This window comes from Psammomys obesus, unplaced genomic scaffold, assembly GCF_907164565.1.
Source record: "Psammomys obesus unplaced genomic scaffold, mPsaObe1.curated_primary_1811, whole genome shotgun sequence".
Lineage (NCBI taxonomy): Eukaryota > Metazoa > Chordata > Mammalia > Rodentia > Muridae > Psammomys > Psammomys obesus.
This window is the reverse complement of record NW_026596176.1, coordinates 1,555,960-1,577,980: the sequence shown is the minus strand read 5'-3', so window position 1 is coordinate 1,577,980 and position 22,021 is coordinate 1,555,960. Positions and strand designations below refer to the sequence as shown.

The 22,021-nt window shown below is 43.9% G+C and overlaps 1 pseudogene; it reads left to right on the top strand.

Moving 5' to 3' along the window:
• The first annotated feature begins 18,782 nt into the window (after positions 1-18,782).
• LOC129667951 (60S ribosomal protein L7-like) lies at positions 18,783-19,517 on the top strand (annotated as a pseudogene).
• The last annotated feature ends 2,504 nt before the right edge of the window (positions 19,518-22,021 follow it).

Sequence of the window (22,021 nt, the reverse complement as noted above, 5' to 3'; positions counted from 1 at the left end):
GGAACACTTTAATCAGTGATTGCTGGAGGAGGGCCCAGCCCATTGTGGGTTGTGTCACCTCCTTAGCTCGTGGTCCTGGCTTCCATAAGAAAGCAGGCTGAGCAAGCCATGCGGAGCAAGCCAGGGAGCTTCTTCATCACCAACTGCCTCCAGGTTCTGCCTAGCTTGACTTACTGTCTTGGCTTCCCTCAGGGAACTGTGACTCCAGATATAGAAGCCAAATAAACTGTTTCCTCCTCAAACAGCTTTTGGTCATGGTGTTTTGTTGAAACAATAGTAACCCTAAGATACCCACTGAGTCCAGTTTGATGCCACCTGTTGGAACTGTGACCAGTCTTGTGGACTTGAATTTGTCAGATAACTACAGCTGCAACGCAAAGTGCCCTGAAGACAGGACTTCACAGCACTCCTGTCTGTCCTCTGGCTCTCACATTCTCTCCTCAGCTTCGGTGTTCCCCGAGCCGTGATATAAATGTCTCCAGTAGGGTACCCAACAGTCATCCATACTCAGCACTTTGGCTAGATGCACATCTCTATGTTAATTGCTGATTACTGTGGAGAAGTGGTCCCAGCCAAATCTGGCCACGGTTAAAAATAGCACTATTAAGCATGAATACTGAAAAGTCCTTGGGATCCCTTTCTTAGTGCAACCTAGACTTTTTGTTTGTTTGTTTTCTGAGACAGGGTTTCTCTGTGTAGTTCTGGCTGTCCTGGAACTGGCTCTGTATAGACCAGGCTGGCCTTGAACTCAGAGATAGGCCTACCTCTGCCTCCCCAACATTGAGGTGCATGTGCCACCACCACCCGGCTTATAACTTAATCTTTAAAAGCTACCAACCCTCTCCCAACCTAGAATAATGCTGGAGTTTTTATTTTAAGACATGTTGGTCTCATGCTGGTCTAGAGAAAATTCTAAGTTCTTCTCTACGAAAAGGAGATGGATGATTAACAATGAGAAGAGAGTGACTGTAACTGACAGTACGAACCACGCTTCCAACCTCTGCTTCAGAAATGCTGCAACAGCGCCACCTACCTGCAGGAGACAAGAGGCTCCTCAAAGAAAGAGACGCCAGCCTTTGCTCCTCTCTGCAGGAACCAGCTCAACAACTCCTTACTAAAACCCCATCCCATGCTCCTGTAACGTGTGACCAAAACTTTATAAATTTTTTAACCGTGAATTGACAACCAGAGACATATTGATAACGGTGAAAAGTCTCTACTACGAAAGTGAGAAGCAGAGGCTGGAGAGATGACTCATTGGTTAAAAGCACTGGCTGCTTTTGCAGAGGACCTGGATTCGGTCACCAACACCCGCTGCTAACAAACAACCATTCGTAACTTAAGCGTCAGGGGAATCTGATGCCCTCGTCTGCCCTTGGGCATAAGGCAATTGAGCAAGAAAAAAAAAATTATCCAAATTAAAAATGAAGAAATAAAATTATCTTTGTGCTGCACTCACATGTGATTCATATAAATACAAGCAGGCAAAACATAAAATGAAACATCTGAAAACTTGAGAAACAAACAACATTCTAAACTGTTGAGGGAAAGGGCAGAGTCAGACGCCCCTGGGCATTGCACTCGTGACCCATAGCAGCTGTGGCTATCTGCCCAAGATCAGGCCAGAACGGATGGGGGAGGAGTTGAGGTCCCACCCCTAACTGTGGAACTATTAGAAGTATGTAGCTGCCGGGGCACAGGCTGTAATGCCAGTACTCCAGGAGGCAGAGGCCAGCCTGGTCTACAAAGCAAGTCCAGGCCAGCCAGGGCTACACAGAGAACCCTTCTCCCTCTCTCTCTCTCTCTCTCTCTCTCTCTCTCTCTCTCTCTCTCACACACACACACACACACACACACACACACACACACACACTGTAGTTGCTGGGGAAGAGGGGAATTTTTCTTTTTTATATTTTGTAAGATTTTTTCAGCCATGCCACAAGCCTTTCATCCCAGCACTAGGGAGGCAGAGGCAGGTGAATATCTCTGAGAGCTCAAGGCCAGCCTGGTCTACAAATTGAGTTCCAAGACAGCCAGAGAAACCCTGTCTCAAAAAAATTTTTATTTTATTTTTTGGGTTTGAGTGTTTTGCCCGTACATATGTATGTTCACTATGCGTGTGCCCAATGTTCAGGGAGGTCAAAAGAGAGCTTTGGATCTCCTGTAATTGGAGTTACAGATGATTGCGGGAATGGAACCTAGGTCCTCTGCAAGAGCAACAAGTGCTCTTAACTGCTAAGCCATTTCTCCAGCCCTGGAAGATCATTCTTTTATAGGGTATGGACACTGGCAGATTGCCCATGTTCCACTGAATACCCATCTGCATATGGGCAGCAGTGATTTGACCCACAAGCTGAATCAAGCCAAACTAAAAGTAAAAATTCAGGTTTATTGGGTACAGTTCTCAGGCAGTGTCACCAACGTCACAGGAGGGGGTCAGTGAAGTCACCATGCAGAGGGAGACAGAAGGGGAAGCAGAGAGAGAAAGCATGCACACACAGAGGAGAAAGGAAGTGAGGAGAGAACAAAATGTCTGGCTTATATAGCAAAGAGCTTCTGGGGGAAAGGAAGTCCAGCTCCTGGGATGGAAAGTTCAGGAAAGAGGACAGGGTATGCCAGCCATAACCTGTAACAGGTGGGGACTGAGGGATGCTGGGAGAACCTGGAGGCCTGGTCTGCTCTGGTTAAATGGGCATCTCAGCTGCTTGTCCCGGGTCTAAATCTCAACATCTTCTTATTCGGTGCTTGGAAGGACACCATGACCACTGCAACTTTTATAAAAGAAAGCATTTAATTGGGGATTTGATTTCAGTTTTAGAGGCTTAGATCACTGTCACCTTAACAGGAAGCATGGCAGCAGACATGATGCTGGAGTAGTTGAGAGCTGCACCCTGATTCCTAAGCAGCAGGTAAGGAAAAAGGACAAGGCCTGACCTGGGCTTTTTGAAACTTCAAAGCCCATCCCCAGTGACAACCTTTCTCCTCCAAGGCCAAACCTAATCCAACAAAGCAGCACCTCCTAATCCTTCCCAGGTAGTATCACTCTGTGATGACTAAGTATTCAAATATATGAGCTTCTGGGGTCATTCTTATTCATACCACTCACAGGCCCCATATGTTCATATATTTGAATGCTTAGTCACCAGGGAATGGAACTCTGAAAACACTAGGATTAAGGGGTGTGGTTCTTTGTTGAAGGAACTCTGTCTCTGGGGGTGGGTTTTGAGGTTTCAAAAACCCACACCAGGTCTAATCTCTTTCTCTCTCTCCTTGCTCCTTACAGATCAGAGTATAGCTCGCAATTACTTCTCCAGCATCATGACTGCCATGATGACAACAGACTAAGCCTCTAAAACTGTAATGAAGCCCCAAATTAAATTAAATCTTTCTTTCTTTCTTTCTTTCTTTCTTTCTTTCTTTCTTTCTTTCTTTCTTTCTTTCTTTCTTTCTTTCGGGCTCAAACTCAGAGATCTGCCAGCCTTTGCCTCCCCAGTGCTGGGATTAAAGGCGGTAGCCACCACCACCGGCCTAAATGTTTCTTTTATAATAGTTGTCTTGGTCATGGTATCTTTTTACAACAGAAGAGTGCCTAAGATGGTGGGTTATTTATGTACAGAGAGAAAGCATGAAATTAGAAGAGGGATCTGGAAAAAGTTGAAAGGGATGGATATTAACACATTTCATTGTCTACATATATGAACTGCTCAAAGAATAAATTTTTTTAAGATTTATTTATTATGTATACAGTGTTTTGCCTACATATCAGATCTTATTATAGATGGTTGTGAGCCACCATGTGGTTGCTGGGAATTGAACTCAGGACCTTTGGAAAGACAGGCAGTGCTCTTAATCACTGAGCCATCTCTCCAGCCCCAGAATAAATTTTAATACATAGAAAGTGTGTGTGTGTGTGTGTGTGTGTGTGTACTTGCAGAGGCCAAAAGAGAGCATTGGGTTTCCTGGAGCTGGAGTTAGAAGCTGTTGTGAGTCACCTGTCATAGTGTTGGGAACCGAACTCAAGTCTATTGGAACAAAACTAACCTCTGAGTCATCTCCCCAGCCCCTGAAAACTTCTTTTAACCTCAGGAACAAGACAAAGCGCTGTTCTAAATATTTATTCCTCTAAACTCACACACAAAAACCTACCTTAAGATGTAGTGTTAGGAATTGGGGGTCTGTGGGAAATGAAGGTGAGGTCTCTAGTGAAGAGAATTAGTACCTTTTAAAAGAGTCTCAAGTGGAAGTTAAAGAGAAGGCTCAGAGGTTAGAGCACTTGCAGAGGACTGAGGCTCACTTCCCAGCATCCACATGATGGCTGGCATCCCTCTGTAATCCAGGCCAAGAGAATCCAACACCCTCTCTGGCTCCCATGGACACTGCACACACATGGCTTACAGGCATTACTTGCAGGCTAAACACACACACGTAAAAATAAAAATAAGGGCTGTAGAGATAACTTAGCAGTTAAGAGCACTGTGTGTTTTTCCAGAAGCCCTGAGTTCAATTCCCAGAAAACACATGGTGGCTCATAATCATCTATACTAGGATCTGATGCCCTCTCTGGCATGCAGGTGTACATGCAGAGAGAGTACTCATAGACATAAAATAAATAAATCTTTAAAAAATAATAAAAAGAAGTAAATTACCCCTTTTCTTGACTTTTTAAGACAGGGTATCACTATATTGACTTAGCTGGCCTGGAACTCACTATAGAGACAAGGCTGGCTTCCAACTCAGAGAGCTGCCTGTTGCTGCCTCCCAAATGCTGGGATTAAAGGAGTTTACCACCACACCTGGCTATTATGTTTTTTAAGAGTCTTAAGTGCTCTCTTTCCACTCCTAACAGGTAAAGATACCTTGAGGTGTCTTCTAAGCGGGAAGCCATCCTCCTCATGCCGGTCAATGACTCCATCTCAGACTTCCAACACCTCCAGAATCATGAGAAATAAATTTCTCTATCTTACATGACATCTAGTTTAAGATATTTTGTTATTACAGCATTAACTAAGACAATAATGATGGTTTCTTCTGGCTTGTCCACTGGACACAGCATGTGAGTGATAACCACAGCAACTGAGCAAGGAAAAACAAATGCATCCAAATTAAAAAGTAGGAAATAAAATTGCCTTTGTTTCCAACAGCTGCTGACTTTAAAAAATTTAGCTATCCAGATAAGTGGCTGTATCTACTTTCCCTCCAAATAGCCAAGTTTAAACATTTTATTACATTTAAGTAGGAAATAAAATTGCCTTTGTTTCCAACAGCTGCTGACTTTAAAAAATTTAGCTATCCAGATAAGTGGCTGTATCTACTTTCCCTCCAAATAGCCAAGTTTAAACATTTTATTACATTTATTCATTTATTGGAGAGAAGCTGAGGACCCACTCCAATCTATGGAGCTATCAGCCTCTGCAGGCACTGCATATGCATGCAAAGATGCATGAAGACATACATACAGGCAAAACACCCAGGCACATTCCAAATGACAATAACATAACAGGAAGACAGAGGTCAAGGAGCAGGCTGAGCAGGACTCCCAGGTCAGCAGATGGGCTGCCTTAGAGGTCAAGGAGCAGGCTGAGCAGGACTCCCAGGTCAGCAGATGGGCTGCCTTCCTGCCTGCATCTGAAGTGCACGCCAGCCCACTGCTTGCACCTGCATGTTGATGCCTGGAGGCTCTTTGGTGAAACCCCCGCTCTATCCATCTGTGAGTGTGCTAGGATAAATGATCCTGGAAACAGCCACCAGCAACATCTGCCAAGGGTTGTGATGGGAAAAAATTCTCAAGTGTGTGTTGTTTCCCAACCCGTAGCTCCCCAGTGTCCCCCAAGGCTTCCATACCACTAAACAAGAGTGTGAGGTTCCAGCAGCTTGTCGGTGCTTGACTCTGGCTGGAACATTCTTAGCAACTTCATTCATGTACCCTTCTCTCCCCCAATATCTTAAACTTGAATCTTTTTCTCGAGGTGGGATTCTGGAAGAATGCAAAAATGTCTAGAAATCAGATCACAGAGCAGTTTTGTAGTGTGATTCAGGAGTAGACATGGGACAAGCTACGTAGTCTTCAGGATGGAATTAGCTCAGCTTATTCTGAAGTAATGAAAACGTTCATTACAGGGCGAGGAGTGTCAGTAGAGTGCTTACCTAGCATGCATAACAAGCACCCCAGATTCAAAACCCAGCACCTCAGAAAACCAGCCCTGGTGGCACATGTCTGGAATCCCAGCACTTGGCAGGAGGAAAGGCAGGAGGATGAGAGCTCAAACTCTTCTTTGGCCGGAGAGCAGGTTTGAGGCCAGCCTGGAGAACATAGCCTGTTATACTTTATAGAGAAATTCCCTCTTATGGACTCATCTTTTTAATCTCAGACTATTTCAGTACATGGCTATCCTTATCGGATAAGAACTGCTTTTGAAAGTAATCTAACCACCACAGTCAGTGTCACATCAGGAAAATTCACGTCTTCCTTGACACTGGCCGATATCCAGTCAGCATTCAAATTTGCTTGGATGCCACTAAAATGTGTTTCTACCATTTTGTAACACGTGGAGCCAAAGCTAGGAATACAAGTCTGTTGGTAATGTGTTTGTCTAACATGCATAAAGCTCTGGGTTCACCCCAGTACCATAAAAACTGGGCATGGTGGTGCGTATCTATAATACTGGTCCCAGAACTCAGGAGATGAAGCTAAGATATTCCGTATTTCAAGGTTTCCCTGTTTTGCAGAGAGTTCGAGTACAGAATGGGTCACATAAGGTCTGTCTCAAAAGAAGAAGAGGAAGAGAAGGAGAAGGAGGAAGACCACTTAGCTCCCACATCAAGCAGTTTAAAATTGCCTGGAACTCCAGAGAATTTGACTCTGTCTTTTAGTTTCCATGGGCACCTGCATGCTACACACACACACACACACACACACACACTTTTAAAAAATAAATCTTTTTTAAAAATAGCTAAAGCCATTCTGGTCATGCACACCTTTAATCCCAATACTTGAAAGGCAGACACAGGCAGATTTCTATGAGTTCAAGGCCAGCTTGTCTACATAGCAAGTTCCAGGAAAGCCAAGGGCTACATGAGACTTTGATGGTTTGAATGAGAATGATCTCCATAGGCTTGTATGTTTCAATGCTTGATCCTCAGTTAGTGGAACTGTTTGGGAAGGATTAGGAGGTGTGGCCTTGTTGGAAGAGGTGTGTCATGGTGGGCAGGTAGAGGTGGGCTTAGAGGTTTGCATGCCATTTCCAGTTAGTGCTCTCTCGCTCTCTCTCTCCCTCCCTCCTGTTTGTGGATCAGATGTAAGCTTTCTGAAGTGAACGTTTCTGACTTCTTTGGAAATTCAGTTGTATCATGTGAATGTTTTTTGTTTTGGTCCCAAGTATGGGCTGTGGGAATGTTTTTTCCATCTGGAAAACAACCCCCACCACACACACAAGTAAAACAGCCCTTCTGAGAGGGCTTCTGTTGTTGATCAGCTGAAAGCTACCTTCAGCAAGGAGTGTGGTTTTTGTGAGCTGCAAAACATCCTTGTGTAGATTATAAATAGAAGCCCACAGACAGTGATAATGCTTTCTGCATCTCTACTTTTCTGCATTTCTAAGGTTCACAACCTTTGCTGGTCTTCGAAGAGAGAAACACTCCAGGGAACTTCTTGGGCTGCTTTGGCGCAGTTTTGTCACTTTGGTGGACTCATGCCATTTGGGTGGAGTCTAGCCACTTCTACTGAATTGTTCTGCTGCTGAGTGTTGCTGCTTTGTTGTTTGACTAGACTGCTGGCATCCTGATGACTGAATTTGATAAACCTAAAGAACCAGGACCCTTACCAGCAGGAAGTAGATAAAAGAGGTTTACAGCCCATTTCCCTACTAATCTACCTTCTAAGGTCCTGGGGTTGGAAGGAAGACAAAGGAGTTTAAGAACCTTAAATAAAATAGGTATTTGGAAAAAAAATCTAAGCCTTAGCTACTACTTCAGCACCATACCTGCCTGCCTGCTGCCATGTTCTCTACCATGTGTATAAAATGATGAAATGACTACTACATGGTATCATTAAAGGGAAGGTTTTTATTGCAGATATGAAGGAGAACAGCCAGAGTCCAAAGCAGAGAGAGAAAGTAGTAGACTGAACCCAGTCAGCAGACTGGCCCTGGCTATGAGAGAAGCAGGAGCAGAGAAGAGAGAGAGGAAGAGGGTAGACAGAGCGAGAGGTGAAGACAGAGAGTATGGGGAAGAGAGAGAGTGCCTAGGTGAAATAGCAGAATGATAAGAAATGAGTAACTGGTGGGAAGGACACTCCTGAGCTGGAAGATGTTTGGTGGGTGGGGGAAGAGGTGCTGAGAGGAGTTAGGATGCAAGCATGGACTGAAATGTGCATCAGGTTTTACTGAAGGAGCCTGAGGGCCAGCCTGCCACTTCGGTGTGCTAACAGGCCCCACAGACAGCCATTTGTCTCTTTTATCAGTGATGAGGGGAATGGCTCCTTTTGTTAGAAGGCACCTGCCTTTACAAGTTCTTGAGGAATGCTGGCTTTTGAGGAAGTGGAGTTTCCTTTGGACATGACACCATGATGATTGTTGACTGTGAGCTCCAAATTAAATGCTTTCTTTTATAAATTGCTTTGGTCATAGTGTCTTGTCACAACAATAAAAAAGTAACTAAGACAGAGTTCTTGTCTAAAAAAAAAAGTTTAGCCATGGTCTAGAGAGATGGCTCAGCAGTTATGAAAACTTATTTTTGCAGAGGATGGGAGTTCAACTCCCAGCATTCACAAGATGGCTCACAACCATCTATAACTCCAGTTCCAGGAGATCCAATGCCTTCTTTTGACCTCTTTGGGCACTAGGCATGCACATGGTTTACATACATACATGTAGACACAACATGTGTAAATAAATATATACATCTAAAATTAGCTGTAACAAATGAATAAAATAGACATTCAGATAAGCCTTACGAAGTGCTTTGAAGAGATATGCTTATTTGGGGTACGGTTGTTGTGGATCAAATCGCTAGGCTTCAGAAGCTGGACAAACAGCTGAAGTACCTCTTCAACCAAGGCAGACCTGACCTCCAGGTTCTCCCAGCATCCCTCAGTCCCTATCTGCTGCAGAAAGTGGATGGCCCTCTACCCTGAAGTCCAGGGGCAGGGCTTCTCCTCCCCCAGAGGCTCTTCACTGTATAATCCAGATATTTTGGTTCCCCCTCCTCGTGTCTCTCTCTCTCTCACCTTCCTTCCTTCTGCATTGTCCCCTTTCTTTTCTCTCTCCTTCTTTCTGTGTTTCCTCTCCCCTCTCTCTGCTTTTCTGTCTGTGCACGCAAACACTAGTGATCTGCTCACAATAAACCTGCTTTTATATACTTCAACTTATCCTATTTCACCACATCAAGGAAGCTATGGCAAACCTAGGGCCTCCTGTATGCAAAGCAAGTTACTCTACGAACTGAATTATAACCCCAGCCCAGATATGCTAATTCAGACAAAAACAATTCTCAGGCTTCTTGTTAAAATAAGAAATCAAGTGAGTCATAGCTTTTAATTGCTTTCTCCCAGCGTGTATTTGGAAGAAGAGCAAAATGCCCCTCAGGGTCTTTTTGTCTTGATGGAGCTGATTTGTCTTACTTCTTGGGAATATAGACAATAAAATCAACAAATTATCAGAGAGTAAAATCAATTATAACTACAGGTGTTTCTTTGAGAGTAATTTTCACAAGATGAGGCAGTAATCTTTAAAGGCCTGAGACACCCACAAGACCCTTGTATTCAACGAGTCTGTGTATAGATTTACTCAACAGAAATAGTTTAGTAACATCATGAATATTCATGTCATTCTCCATATTGTACCAGAAAACAAGATTGATATTTTTGGGAATGTTCTCAACTCAACACCTTATCAAATCAATTCCTTAAATTAGTTTTATGACTCAGAAAAACATTCTTTTTCCTGATGTAGTATTAAGAAAAAGGATGACTTTTTTTTTCTAGACAGAGTTTCTCTGTGTAGCCCTGGCTGTCCTGGAACTCACTCTGTAGACCAGATTGGTCTCAAACTCAGAAATTTATCTGCCTCTACCTCCCAAGTGATAGATTCTGCTATGGGCATTCTCTGCTGGCAAAATGATCCAGGCCAAGCTAGATTATATAAAAACAGGTTTATTGGATGCAGCTCTTGGCCAGGTTCCCAGGCAAGGGGTCAGGGAAGTAGGCGTGGAAAGGGGCAGAAGGGAGAGAGAGGAGAAAAAGTGTGTGGAGAGAGAGAGACGAAGAGAGAGATGCAGCGGGAGAGGGAGATCAAAATGCTCAGATCATATAGAAAAGAGCTTCTGGGAGAAGGGAAGCCCAGCTTGAAATTAGTTTCTGGTTTCTCCTGGGCTGAGAAGTTCACCATAGAGGGTGGAGTGTGCCAACATGCCCTGTAACAGGTAGGGACTGAGGCATGCTGGGAGAACCTGGAGGCCAGGTCCGATTTGGTTGAAAAGGCACCTCAGCTGCATGTCCCAGGTCTGAAGCTCAATACCAGTGCTGGCATTAATGGTGTGTGCCGCCACCACCCAGCTCCTATATTGTCTTCTTAACATTTCTTTTGCTAACAATGAGTATTTTTTTATTTATTGTGTTTACTCATTTATGGGAGAGTATATTGTGCCACAGTGCACATTTGGAGGCCAGAAGACAACCTCAGAGAATCAGTTCTCTCCTTTTACTGTATGAGTACCCCCCACCCCCAAATAAGGTCATCAGGCCTGTAGCAGCAAGTACCTTTACGCACTGGCCTGGACATGTACATTTTAAACACCAGAATCTGCAATTGCTTCAGTCAACTAAAATGTTCTGTTAATACTCTGTTTCAACAGTAGGGATGGAGGAGGGGCCGAGCAGGATTTGGCCTGTTCAAAGTGGAAAGTGAGGCTCGACGCTGGTGGCAGCGTTAAAGGCTCGTGCCTTTAACCTCACCATGAGCTTCCAGAGATTCTCTTGTCTCTTCCTGCCATCTTGCTGTAGGAACACTAGGACTACAGGAATGTATCTTACCCATATCAGTCTTACTATGGGTTCTGTGCAATTCCAAGTCAGTTCTTCATGCTTGCCTGCCAAGCACTTTACCCACTGAGCCATCCACCAAGCCCAACAGTCCTCATCATATGAATTGCATATATCAGCTCTTTTTGTCTTCAGAGCTAGAGGCAAATGCTGTTGAACTTGTCCATTGAACATCGTATCCAATAGGACACTATTGAGCATAGCACCAGGGCATGGTGGGAAGGAACAGCAATGATGGATAGGGCCATTTTTATATTCTATAAGGGCACAGTTGTGCTTTATATTTGTTATGGCTAGTCTTGGTTGTCAGACTCACCAGATCATCTAAGAGAAAAGGTGCTGGGCACATTATAAGAGATTTTCTTGACCAGATATTTGAAAGAGAAAGATCCGTTCTTTCACTGTGGGTGATTCAGATGGCAATTTTTAAAAATATTTATTTACTTATCATGTATACAGTGTTCTGCCTGCATGTGTATTCGCATGCCAGAAGAGAGCGCCAGATCTCACTATAGATTGTTGTGAGCTACCGTGTGGTTACTGGGAATTAAACTCAGGACCTTCTGGAAGAGCTGCCAGTGCTTTTAACCTCTGAGCCATCTCTCCACCTCCAAATGGCAAATTTTTAAAAAGGTCCAAGCACACTCTTTATTTTACTTTCTACTGGCTTGCCTTCACATCCTTTTAAAGCATTTTTACTATTTTTAATTATGCATATGTGTGTGCACCTGCATGTGGGTATGTACATGTGGGTGCAGTGCCCATGGACACCAGAAGAGGGCGATAGATTCTCCTATAGCTAGAATGACATGCACTTGTAAGACTCTTGGATCCTCTTTAAGAACAGAAAGCACGGTTACCTGCTGAGCCAGGTCTCCAGCAACAAGGTACACATCCTGTAACAAGGGCCATAATATGAGACCTGAACATCTCACCATGCTAAATGTTCTTAGGAGACTCCTTGGTCCCGCAGGATTGAGACCACTAAATTGGAACACACTACTTTCTTCTTGTCTCCGGCTCTGAGATACATTGTTTCCTCTACCTATAGTTTTCCCACCTAACTCTGTTGGACTGACTAATATTTGTGCTTCTTCCAGAAATCAGTTTGAAAACCATTTTCTCTCTTGAGTGTGGTGTAACACTCCTGTTATCCCAGCACTTTAAGAGCCCAAGGAACAGGATCTCTGGTTCAAGACGGTCTGACTTACATGATGGAGAGAGCCCGTCTCAGAAAAAAGATCTTCATGGGCTAGTGAGGTGGCCCAGAAGATAAAAGTGCTCGCTGCCAAGCTTGACCCAGCGGGATTGCTCCCTTAGACTCACGTGGTAGAAGAACAGAACTGACTCTGACAAGTTGTCCTCTGACCTCCACATGTTCATCATGGCACATGCATGCACCCATGTGCATACACACATATAAATAATAACATGTAATTTAAAATTTTAAAGCACACACACAAAAAGAGAAGCATGCGAGAGAGAGAGAGAGAGAGAGAGAGAGAGAGAGAGAGAGATTCTTTCCTCAGTAAAGACTTCCGTGACACTACTTACTGGAAGTTTTTGTTTGTTTTTGTGTATTTGTTCTGAGACAAGGGTTTGTACAACTCAGGCTAGCCTCAAACTCTGTAAATGGGGAGGTTGACCTTGAACTCCCAATCTGTCTTCCTCCACCTCCAAAACGCCAAGATTACAAGCATGTGCCACCTGACTTCCTCTGCTACACCTGTGTGACCTCACCAGCGTTATCACTGTCCTTTTACTGCCTTTCCGAAAAATTCTTCACAACAGCTGAAACCAAGGGTAACTCTCCTTCCTCTCAGTTTATACATCAATGCTCTCACTAAAATGAAACACAGGAGGGCTCAGCGTGAGAGCATTTGTCGAGCATGGAAAACACAAAGAAAAAGAATCTCACACTGTCTTGAGTCCTTTAATCTTTCCGCATCATAAGTGTGGGAGGAAAAACAACATGCCTTCAGATCTGACAGGAGTTGTTTTTACCAGATTTTCTGATACTTGAGAATTCAGAGATGTCAGTTATAACATTGTTACCTGGGCAACCGAGAATCAAGGGAGACCACCATCCCTAATGCCTTTGGACGCCTGCAAGGTTATTTTGTGGGACTTATGCTTCAATTGATGGAGTCATAGAAGCGAAAAAGGTAACATTGACAACCGTAATTAACATTCATAGTTCTCCACACTACAGGGAACTACAGAGCACATTTATAGTCTTTTAGATATTTTTAGTTTATTGTTTTATCAAATTGAACTCAAGTTATAGTTTCATGGCATGAGAGTCTATCTCTTTATCCTCAGCCCTCCTCTCCTTTCTCTTCCCCTGCCCTCTTTCTCTGCTCCTCTTTTCTCTTCTTTTATCCTCTCTCACCATAGTTGTGAAAACAAAGGGAGGGGAAGATAGCATAAAGGATAGAGGCCTCTGGTGTCCAGTCTAAAGACCTGAGTTTAAGCCCCTGGTCCACTTGATGGAAAGAGAAAATCAACTCCTGAGGGTCATCCTCTGACCACAACACATGCTCTGTGACACAGGCACACACACACACATACACACACATGTACACACAACATAAACATAATTTTAACAAATTCCAAGCAAGAATTTCTTCTTAATCTCTACTTTATTGTATTAGTAGTACTACATTTGTTTAGTATGTAGGTCTGTGAGCGTGTGTGTGGAAGTCAGAGAACAATTTACAGAAGTTTGTTTTCTCTTTCCCCCATATGATTCCTGGAAATGGTGCTCAGGTCATCAGACTTAACAGCAAATACCTTTACCAATGAGCCATCTTGTTGGCTCATGTTCCTTGAACTACTTATAGCTAGATACAAAGACTTGACTGTTTTTTTTCTAAGATTTTACTTATTTAAGGTATGAGTGCTCTATCTGCATGTACACAGGCATACCACAAAAGGGCATCAGATTCCAGTATAGATGGCTGTGAGCCACCATGTGGTTGCTGGAATTGAACTCAGGACATCTGGAAGAGCAGCCAGTGCTCTTAACTGCTGAGCCATCTCTCCAGCCCAGTACAAAGACTTGAGAAGTTCCAGGTGGTAGTGGTGTGTGCATTTAATCTCAGCACTCCTGAGGCAAAAGCAGGTGGATCTCTGAGTTCAAGGCCAGCCTAGTCTACAGAGTGAGTTCCAGGACATACAGGGCTGCACAGAGAAACACTGTCTTTAAAAAATAAATAAATAAAAATACTTGAAAGGATTTTTTTTTTCAAACATGGCCTCACTGTGTACTAGGCAGGCCTTGAAACCTTCCTGCCTCCATTTCCTGAGATAGAAGATTACAGACACGTGCTGTACCAGACATAGAGGTTTGAACTTTTGGAAACCAGAACTTTGTATAGGCTAGATAAGTTCTTTTATATCACGGAGCCACAGACACCCACAGCCCCTCACTTGAGGACTCTAGGCAAGTCTAGAGAACAAACAGAAGAGTAAGTCAGGGCTGTCAATTTCTTGTTAACCCTGCCTTGAAAACATACACCATGAAAATGAAAGTCAGAGGCAGAGAGGCAGGGAGTTCTCTGAGTTTGAGACCAGCCTGGTTTACATAGTGAGTTCTAGGACAGCCAGAGTGCCAGAGCTAAATAGAGACCCTGTCTCAAAAATCCAGACACACAGCCAGGCGGTGGTGGCACACTTCTTTAATCCCAGCACTCAGGAGACAGAAGCAGCCAGATCTCTCTGAGTTCAAAGTCAGCCTGGTCCGCAGAGTGAGTTCCAGGACAGCCAGGGCTACACACAGAGAAACGCTGTCTTAATAAACCAAAGCAACAACAACAACAAAACAAAACACACACACACACAGAGCCCAATGTCTGTAGCCTACTTTGTAGACCCTACTGCCAAGGTGCTCTACCTAGATAGAGCACACAGGCATTTCTACATTCTTGCAGCTCCAATCTGCAGGATATCAGCAACAGGAAGCGAGGGACAACTTTGTGACAGCATTGTGGGTGATCGGAGAGGCAAAGAAAACTGTTTCTCTAACCACAGTGAATCTGGCACTAAATGGCTAGATCAGGAGAGACTCTAGTTGTATGCAGGCACTGACTGAAGTATCCGAAAATAGACTTAGTTCTGCACTAAGTCCCTGGACTCTGTGCAGACCCACCAGTTAAGCGCTCTGCCCCCCAAGACTGGGCCCACATCTAGTGTTAGTTGCAAAAGGTGGGTTTCCCTGACACTTCCACTTCTGCCTCACTTGGCTACAGATCCAATCAATACCACTTGTCATCTTAGCTGCCATAAGGGCTCAAGGACCTCCGAAAAACAGTCTCCTTACTATTGCAGTTTAGTATAAAAAAATAAGTGGAGTTCTGTGAGAATGACAGCGTGGTGATTAGGGGAGGACACATCAGGTGATGAGGGAAGGTATGGATGTGGTGGGCTTAGGGAAACAATGACTGAAATGCATTATATACAAATATGACATTGTCAGCATCTAGAAATAAATAAACAAGGATAAGGCAGTCCTGGTGGTTGGAGGCTAAGGCAGAAGTATCAAGAATTCAAGGACTGCCTAGGGAACAAAGTGATTGCCTAGGGTTCAATGTCAGGCTGGAAAATTTAGAAAAACCCTGTCGCAAAAATAAAAAAAAAAAAAAGTTTAAAATGGTTGGGGATATAATTCAGAAGGTGAGTATTTGCTTAGGATAATGTCCTGGGTTCTGGAGCTGATGAGATGGACTGCAGGTAAAGGCACTTGACACTTGACACCAAGCCGAGTGACTTAAGTTTGATGCCTGGGCCCACATGGTGGAAGGAAAAAACCAGCTTCCACATGTGCTCCCATGTACACACACACACACACACACACACACACACACACACAAATCAATCCGTCAATCAATCAGCCTGGATTTTTCAGACCCCGACTGTGGCTGGAGCCATGGCTCGGTGGCTAACAACGCTCTTGCAGAGCAGTAGAGCTCAGTTTCCAGCACACATTTGGGAGGTTCACAGCTCCAGGGAAATCCACTGACTCAGGATTTCTGGGTATGCGAATTCACATGTACATACTCACAGTCATAACCCATCATTCCCACACACATACCATAGTGTAAAAATAAAATTTATTTTTCAAAGATTTTGGTGAATTCCATCTCCAAAACCACAAAGACATAATAGTGATAACTGCATGTTGTGAATGTTATTGTCAGGAGTACAAAGCTATCTTTGGCTGCATTACAAGCTCCAGCCTGAAATACATGTTGTTTTTAAAGAATTGTTTATTTTACGTCTATGGGTGTTTTGCTTTCATGTAAATCTGTGAACCGTGCGCCTGCAGTGTCCATGGAGCTTCACAAGAACTATGGTTACAGACAGTTGTGGGCCACCATGGGTATGATGGGAACCAAACCTGGGTCCCTTGAGAAAGTACCAAGTGTCCTTCACCATTGAGCCATTTCTCCAGCCTCATTTTTGTCGGCTTAAAGTCTTAAATAGTCCAGGCTGGCCTTGTCCATTATATATAATCTGGAATTACCTGGGCTCCTGATCCCCTGCTGGCATTATAGGTTGTGCTGCCACACCCAGTTTTATGAGGTGGTAGGGATCGAACCCAGGGCTTTCATCATCCTGGGCATGCACTTACTAACTGAGAGATAGGCCCAGTTCCATCCTGGAATACACAAAACTCTGTCTCAAAAAAAATTAGAAGAAAGATATTCTCTCCCCTCACCCCTCTGTAGTCTTCCTACAGCAAGAAGGCAGCCATCTGCAAGCCAAGAATAGCCCTCATCAAAACCCCATGATGTGGGACAAATACCCAGGCCTTGGACCACTAGTCCTACTGTCTATGATGCATAGGGCAGGCTGGGATGGATGCAGAAACACAAAAATAATAACACTGATTAACTGCTAGGAGAAGATTTGAGCCCTGCAGAAGTGAGAGGCTGTGTAGGATTTCCTTCCCTGGGGAGATATAAACAGTCACCACCATTTTCCAAAGATCCCAACAGCAAGCCAAATACAATTTCACTGAAGTTGACTTGGGAGACTATGGAATTATTATGCTTACTTACAAAGCACAGGTGAGGGGGTGCAGGCAGGAGCATTGAAGACGCCAACGCAGAAGCATTAGAAAGTCTGTTCCTAGCATGGATGATGGCTCCTCCACGGCTGCGTAGATGGAGCATCCCTCAGTTAGGCCCCGGATTCTATACAGCCTCTCCACGAGACACCTGCCCCAGGCCACCACATGCAGTTATGGCGGAACTGCGTACAGAACGCCTCAGAGGAGCAAATGAATACTCAAGTGAGGGTCCCATGACCCTCTCATTCTATGAGGGAATGTCAGCAGTCCATGGCCCTGATTGTGACTGACACTTACAAGTAAACAAGCTGATCTAACGATGATTTTGATTGTTCTCCTCAGAGGACATAGGCCTACAACACTGGTAGAGAGCACCAACAGGACACTGTACCCCTTAGCATTCACACACATACACACAAACGATAGACCTGCCACTGCTTCCAGCACTGCCTGTCACTGTACTCAGGGCATGGGACAGCTGGTGTGGAAGGTTTTCAATTACATGCTCTATTGTGAGAACGGTATCAGCACCCGTCATAACCCATTTTCCAGAACAGACAATACCAGCTAGCAACTCTGGTCTTAATCACACCTGTGTATGTGGTCTTCGTTCTAGCGCTGATCAGAAATCAGCCACAGGGTGGCAGTAGCATGCTAGCAGTTTACCTTGGATGCAATTTTTGACAGGTTTGTGCAGAAGCCTCTCCTGGCTGGAGGAAACAAGCAAGTGAGGGAGGAACCAATCTAAGGAATTAATCCAGCCTCAGGTCAAAGGTTCTTTCCTGTTATCATTAGGGTCAGTCAGGACATTTCGGCAAAGAGTTGACTGACTCCCTCAAGTTGCCCTCTGGTCTCTTCTACATGAAAGCTATGGCATGCATGTAAATATGTAAACACACATGTGCACACGCACACAATAATGAAGCAAATACATAAATAAATGTAAAACAGAAGAGAATCATACAGGAGACTGATAATGTAGCTAAGCAGGTAAAGGTGCTTGCCTTGCAAACCTGAGTCTTAGCCTTAGAACCCACGTAAAGAAAGAAGGTTCCACAAACTCATCCTTTGACTTCCACATGTGGTCCGGCATGTACATGTGCACGTACACACATGTATACTGATAATAAATAATAAATATTCTTTAAATTAATGAAAAAATAAGTGAGGTGAGGTGAGGCACAGCCTGTAATCCCAGCACTCCGGGAGGCAGAGGCAGGCCGATCTCTGTGAGTTGGAGGCCAGCCTGGTCTACAAAGTGAGTCCAGGACAGCCAATGCTACATAGAGAAACCCTGTCTTGAAAAACCAAATAAAAAAGTCAAATATATACTACAGAATAGTGGAAGGCCTGAGGGCTGTAAGCCTCCTCCAGAGCCATGTCCAGTATGCAAAGTAGGGAACCCCTGGAAATGAAAATGTCCTCCAACTTGCAAGGGAAGGCTAGCCTCCATCCAAAGACCTTATGTGCTTGCCACGCCCACCTAAGAAGACAAATGTTCCTGACCTTCTGTCTAGACCATAAGGAGTCCAATAGAGAAGTACTCTGTGAGTTGGAGGCCAGCCTGGTCTGTAAATCCAGTCCTGGACAGAGAAGTATACACAGAGGAAACCCTGTCTCAAAAATAAAAACAAACAACAACCCCTCTTACCCCCTTTTTTCCCAGCTGGAACCATGGAGGCTGTGCCAGAGAATAAAAAGAAGGTTCCTGCTGTATCAGAAACTCTTAAGAAAAAGCGAAGGAATTTCGAAGTTGAAGGTGAAGCGCCTGCGGAAAAGCTTTACTGAAGAAACTGTGGAAGCCAAGGAGGAAGCTCATCTACGCTAATGCCAAACACTATCACAAGGAGTACAGGCAGATGTGCCGGACTGAGAATCGGATGGCCAGGATGGCGAGGAAAGCTGGGAACTTCTACGTGTCTGAAGAAGCAAAATTGGCGTTTGTCACCAGAATCCGGGGAATCAACGGTGTAAACCCAAAGGTCCGAAAGGTGCTACAGCTTCTTGTCTCTGACAGATCTTCAATGGCACCTTTGTTAAGCTTAACAAGGGTTCGATTACATTGCGTGGGGGTACCCCAACCTACTGAAGTTGGTGAATGAGCTCATCTACAAGCAAGGCTACAGAAAAATCAACAAGAAGCAAATTGCCTTGACAGATAATTCCTTGATCTGGTAATTTTGGCATCATATGTATGATTTGGTAATTTATGATTTGGTAATTTTGGCATCATATGTATGGAGGATCTAATTCATGAGATCTACACAGTTGGAAAATAACTTCCTGTGGCACTTCAAACTGTCTTCTCCACGAGGTGGAATGAAGAAAAAGACAACTCATTTTGTGGAAGGTGGAGATGCTGGCAACATGTAAGACCAAATAAACAGGCTTATTAGACAGATGAACTAAAGAATTGTTCATGGTGTTTTTGTAATCTGGTCAGTTAATAAATAGTCACAGCTTGAAAAAAAACAAAACAAAACAAAAAATTAATTGGTTCACCACAGTGGCAATTTTGGTGGGTCATGCCCCATCCCACCTGTGTTGTATAATTTGCATCTCCCCTGGAAATTTCAGTCACACAACACTCCTTTACTGCCAAATCTAACCCCAAGGCCCTTCTACAACATTCTTGTATAGAAACCACTAATCTAGACTCAGATAGTAGACCAGATTTGCAAGATCCACCTGCCCTCCCACTCCAGCTTGCCCAGCCTGAGGCTGGTTCACAGATGGTATAGTTTTATAGAGGCTTTCAGAGAAAATGACAGTGTGCCTCTCTCTCTTTCTCTCTCTCTCTTACACACACACACACACACACACACACACAAATGAAATGAAATTAAAAATAAAACAAATAAAAAAGCATTCTGGGGTCTTGCAAAATGGCTCAGTGGGGATAGAGGTGCTGTGGTGGTTTGAAGAAGAATGGCCATGCCAACGTTTACCCCTGAGGAAGACGGCCCATGTTAAACCATGCTAAAGGAAGGGGAATAATAATTATCCCTTTAATGAGATACTGTACTTTTTCTGCCTTCCCAGAATTCCTGCTCTGACAGAATTCCTACAAGCTACCCTGAGATTCAGCTGGGTCTGCATACCTTTCTGAATCCTGACTTTTTCTACTTTGTCTTTTTCTTTTGGAAAGTGGCCAGATCCTAAATGCTTTTCCTGGTACTTTGGGCTTCCTTGCTTTCCCTCTAAAGCTACCCTCCCTACTATGTGGCCAAACTCCATGCTGGGTCCATTCTAACAGCATGTCCTTGTTTCTGTCTTCTCCATTCTCTTCCTCTGAGCAGCTGCTGAGATTTATAGCTTGCCTGTCCTGAGGTTTTTCCTTTAAATTCTAATAAAATTTTCCTTGTAAGCTGAGTGCTGAACTTGGGTCCTCTGTAAGAGCACAAAGTGTCTTAGACAGAGCCATCTCTCCAGTTCCATGAGTGGCATTTTAAGACAGACTATGACAGTGTACAAGCACGTAGAAGTAAAATTTTAGATAATAAAATCTGAACATACTCACCATATATACATGCATATGTATATATTTTTGTCTGCCTGCCTGCCTATCTCTATGTATGCATGTATGTGTGTATACTTTGGTTTTACACACAGACGCAGAGACACACACTATTGATAGATAGAAAGATAGATAGATGATGTTTAAGGTTTGTTTTTCTTTTTCTTTCTTTTCTTTTCTTTTCTTTTTTTTGAGAGAGTTTATCTGTGTAGTCTGGGCTGTTCTGGACTCAATCTGTATACTAGGCTGGCCTCAAACTCACAGAGATCCACCTGCTTCTGCCTCCTTGAGTGCTGGGATTACAGGCATGCACCACTGTGCCAGGTTTGTTTTTGTCATTTTGAATCATGTATATAAAACAGATACCTGTTGAACCAAGAGGCATTGATTGCCTGTGAAAGACCCCCGCCTCACCCCAAGTTAAACAAAGCTATGAGAAACTCTGTAGACTAGGTGGGGAACTGGAAAATTACTAAGAAACCCCCAGCTGTGTCACCCACTTGGGATATCTGTGGTCAGGCTGCCCCAGTCGAGCTAAAAACAGTTTGTGTTAATCATCCTCATGGATATCTGTGAGACTGTTCCAGTTAAGATAAGGGTCCTAAGGAAAACAACAGGTGGCGGGCCAAGTTAAGGGGGTCATCATGACCGTTTCGACCACCCAGTTCCTGGAATCCTGGTGTCCCTGCCAAACTCTGACTCAAACTGTGGTCTCATGTAAATGTACCAATCAGCCCCCTGTAATCATGCTTCTCGCTTCTGTACCCGCGCTTCTGCTCTAAAACCCTATAAAAAGCCCAGCTTTACACCCAGAGGGCGCGCAAGTCCTCCGAGTGACTCTGCTGCCCCGGGTACCCATGTATCAAAATAAAAGCCTCTTGCTGTTTGCATCCGAACGCCTGGCCTCGTTGTTCCTTGGGAGGGGGTCTCTCAGACGGAAGATACCCTCCGGGGGTCTTTCACCTGGAGCTGGAGTTGCAGGTGATAGGAGATACTTGACATGAAATCTGAGAACTGAACTTGAATTCTCTGCAAATGTGGTACCAGTGATTAACCCTAGAGACATCTCCCTATTCCCCATATGCAGAAAGTTTGTATATAAGGTTGTGGTACAAACTTTGTTCTTACTCTGTCCCTGTCCAATAATAAATATTAAAATATTTTTAAAATAAGGAAGAAAGGGAGCAGGAATGGGAAGGGAGAAAGAAAGGAGAAGGGGGCATGGAGAATATTAATTTTCTGTCTTTCTTCCATGTGATGAGAATATGTTATGTCATTTAATTCTCACCGGAGCTGACATGGTTTGCCATTTCACAGATGAAAACTCAGAGGCTTTTCCATATTGTTCAAGGTTACTCAGGGTAGCAGAGCTGGGAGTTTTCAAAACTGAAAGTTG